Source organism: Kogia breviceps, chromosome X, assembly GCF_026419965.1.
Source record: "Kogia breviceps isolate mKogBre1 chromosome X, mKogBre1 haplotype 1, whole genome shotgun sequence".
Classification (NCBI taxonomy): Eukaryota; Metazoa; Chordata; class Mammalia; order Artiodactyla; family Physeteridae; genus Kogia; species Kogia breviceps.
This window is the reverse complement of record NC_081330.1, coordinates 26155010-26159272: the sequence shown is the minus strand read 5'-3', so window position 1 is coordinate 26159272 and position 4263 is coordinate 26155010. Positions and strand designations below refer to the sequence as shown.

The window sequence follows — 4263 nt, the reverse complement described above, 5'->3', positions numbered from 1 at the left end:
TTCTGCTTTTCTTAGGTGGTTTCTGATTATGAATTGAATTGCCTTAATGAAAAGTGTGTTTCTAAATTTTTATTTCTTCATCTGTCAGTTTGGGTAATTCATGGTTTTCAATAAATATCTCCAGTTAGGTAGGTTGTTGAATTTAATGATATAAACAGATTTATAATATTACTTTATTACCCTTTTAATGTCTGTAGTCCTTTTAATATGTTTAGTGATATTCCCTTTTTAATTACTGCTCTAGGCAATATGTATATCTTTTTTTTTAAATCAGTCTGGTTAGTATCTACAATTTTTATTATTTTTCCCCAAAAAACCCATATCTTAACTTTATTATCTATTGTTATCTGTTTCCTATTTCTTGATTTATCATCTTAGTTTTATTACTTACCTTCTATTATTTTAGGTTTAATTTGCTCTTTTACTAGTGCTCTTACGGTACAAGCTTAGGTCATTTTTAAATCTTTTTTTCTAGCAGTTATTTATATTTATAAAATTCTAAGTATTGCTTTGGATACATACCACAAATTTTGATACTTGGATATCCATTATTGATATATATGGTAGGTGTTCAGATCACAATATTCACTATTTTTTCTTATGATTTCTTTTTTGACCCATGGATTATTAATACATGTTGCAGAAATTCCAAAGTTGAGGGAATCTCTCCATACTATTTGGTATGGGTTGAGATATGTTCCCACCCGAAAAAAAAGATATGCTGATGTCCTAACCCCCAGTACCTCAGAATGTGACCTTATTTGAAAGCAGAATCAATGTAGATGTAATTAGTTAAGATAAGGTCATACTGGAGTCGGGTGAACCCTTAATCCTATATGACTGGTGTCCATATAAGAAGGCAGCCATGTGAAGATAGGCACAGGGGAAAAGTCATGTGAAGGCAGAGAATCAGAGTGATGCATGAACAGGCCAAAGAATGTCAAAGATTGCTGACAAACCACCAGAAGCTAAGAAAATGCAAGGAAGGATTCCACTATAGGTTTTAGAGGGAGATTGGCTCTGGTGACTCATGGGTTTCAGACTTCTTGCCTCCAGAACTGAAACAATAAATTTCTGTTGTTTTAAACTCCCCAGTTTATGGTACTTTGTTATTGCAGGCCTAGGAAACTAATACGATATTACTGTATGGTTTCAATTCTTTTAAATTTGTTGAGGATTTGGTCTTATGGCTTAGTATACCTTCTACCTTGGTGAATGTTCCCTTCACTTGTACATATATGCTGCACTTGTTGGTATAGCGTTCTTATTGTGACCAGAGGGGTAACAAATTAGTCTATTTGAAGGAATGGGACTAAGAAAAGAGCTTGTAGATGTTTTGGTACAACTTATAGAAAAGGTAAAGGTAACCCAAACATGCGTGCACTGCCTTGGTGACCAGGGAAATCATCCCCGTGGCTATGGGAAGCCAACCTAAGGCTTAGCTCTCATTATCACCGTTTCCCAGGGTGTGCTTGTCAAAGAGATACTCTGCCATGCCAGATTTGGAGGCCCCCATCTTGCGTAAGTTGGTTACATGGTCACGCAATTCTTTGATGGCTTTCACCTGCTCGTTCAGGTAAAGAGTCTCAATGAAGACACACAAATTGGGGTCATTTTTGTCAGTGGCCAGTTTGTGCAGTTCCAGTAGTGACTGATTCACACTTTTTTCCAAGTTTAGTGCACATTCCATTGCATTCAGCCCATTCTCCCAGTCATCACAGTCTTGTTTCTTGATATCCTAAAGGAAGATTCGGCCACCCCGTTGGTTCTGCAGCTTCATCAGTTTCTCAGCATGTTCCCTCTCCTCGTGAGACTGGTGAAGAAAGTATTTGGCAAAGTTTTTCAAAGCCACATCATCGCGGTCAAAATAGTATGACATGGATAGGTAGACGTAGGAAGCATAGAGCTCCAGGCTGATCTGGCAGATGACGGCAGCCTCCGAGTGCTGGTGGTAGTTCTGGCACACTTGCGAGGGGGATGCGGTCATCATGGCCGGCGGCTGAGGAGAGGCGGTCAGAGGGCGCTGTGAGGTGGTGGTGAGGGCTGGCTCTGAGCGGCCGGCCGGAGTGGGGGACGAGCGCGTGGTTCCATCCAAGCACTGTTGAAGCAGGAAACCTCGGTGACTCTCCGCGAAGACTGTGGCCGGTATAGCATTCTTTAAATGTCAACTAGATCAAGTTGGTGGTTTTCAAATCTCTTGTATCTTCACTGATTTTTTTTTCTACATTTTGTATCAGGTACTGGAAGAGGGATGTTTATTCTCTATGAGTGCTGATTTTTCTATTTTAGTCTGTCAATTTTTACTTAATATAGCTTTTTACATCCACTTTAATATGATTCATATTCAATTTTTATAACTTTCCTTAACTGTTTACTGTCACTCTGTGCCTTTTTTATTAAATTGTTTCTACTCAACACCATAGAGTTTAATCTTGCTTTTAAATCTAGTCTGACAATCTCTGCCTTTTAATTCTAGTGTTAGACCATTTATTAATTGAATCAGTACAGGTGTTTACTTTGTCTTTACTGCAGATCCAATTTTCTGTCATATATAATTTATCTACAGTCTGATGAACTTCTTTTATCAGTTATTATATTGTATGTCCATTTGGGATAAATTCAGCTTTCCCTGCTGAGAAAGTTTTTATTTCATATTCATAGATTGCGAAGATATTCTTCTGTGTTTTATTCCAGCAGGTATATAAAGTTTTTACACTTATGTCTATGATCGTCCTGAAGTGAAATTTTGTGTGTGGAGTAAGATAGCAGCCAAGTTCATTTTTTTCCCCATAATCATATCCAGTTGTCCCAGTACCATTTGTTGATAAGACAGACTTTCTTTTCCCCATTAAATTGTAGAAATATATTTGTGGAAAGTCAAATGACCATATAAGCTTAGGTCTCATTCTGAATTCCCTTATTCCATTTATTGATTCATCTATCCATATATCAATACCATTCTGTCTTAGTTAATGAAGCTTCTTTGTAAGTCTTGATATCTGGGACTAAATGTCGCACAATATCACTATCCTTTTGAAAACTAATACTAGCTCTTCTGTAGCATAAATTGTAGAATCAGACTGTCAGTTTCTTCAGTATCATAGCAATATTCTCTCAATTAATGAACATAAATAATCTCTCCATTTATGTAACCATTCTTTAATATTTCTTATCTATGTCATGGGGTTTTCAGTCATGAGCTCTTGGAAAATTTCATTAAATTTATTCCTAACTCTTTAATATTTTCATGCCAGTTTAATGATATTTCAGAATTAAAATTCTCAATATTTTGTTGCTAGTATATGTTAATGCAGTTGCTTTTTTTATATTTTAACTTATGTGAATTAGAGTTCTAATATTTTTATTAATAGATTTCTGCAGATTTTTTCTAGCATATAATCATACTCTCTGAAAATAACAATAGTTTTACTTCTTATCCAATATTTATGTATTTATTTACTATTTTGTCTTATTACTTGGTTAAGACCTACTTCTAATGTTGATTAGAAGTAATGAGAGAAGACATCCCTGACTTTTCCCTATTTTAGGTGGAAACTTCAATATAATAACAGTAAGCTTGATGTTAGCTATAGATCTTTGCTACAAGCATTTTAGTAGACTGAGGGAGTTCCCTCCTACTTACAGTGTGCTGAAATTAGTTATTATGATTTAGTGTTGAATTTCTTAAAAGAAAATTCTTTTCTATATCTATTGAGATCATTACTTTTGCTTCTTATTTTTTAAATAGATTTGTGGTGATTTAGATGGATTTTGGAATTTTAAACCAACCTCACATTCCTGAGATAAACCCACTTTGTTATAATCTATTTTCCATTTTTTAAAATATTGATGGATTCAATTCATAATATTTTCTTAAGGAATTTTGATGCTATGCTCCTGAGTAGCTTTGAACTATAAAATAATTTTCTTATAATGCCCTTGTCAGGCTTTTGTATCAAAATCACATTGTCTCATACAATCATTTGTGACATGTTCTTATTTCTGTTATTTTCTAAAAATGTTTGTGTGAGATTGGTGTTATTCCTTCCTTAAATGTTTGATGGTATTCACCAGTAAAATTGTCTGGGTGTGTAATTACCTATCATTATTGTGCAAACTTCATGCCAGGGAGGGAAAGTGTAGCTTCATGCATCGGGACCCTGTCTTTTCCAAGGGGGTTTCTTAGATGACTGCCTGCTGTTTTGGAGATCTGATGAATCTGGCACAATCTAGCCAGCACAGAGAGAATAGAAGTGCACATTG

At 35.3% G+C, this 4263-nt stretch overlaps 1 pseudogene; it reads right to left on the bottom strand.

Moving 5' to 3' along the window:
- Window positions 1-1438: 1438 nt before the first annotated feature.
- LOC131747985 (ferritin heavy chain pseudogene) lies at window positions 1439-2005 on the bottom strand (annotated as a pseudogene).
- Between the last annotated feature and the right edge of the window lie 2258 nt (window positions 2006-4263).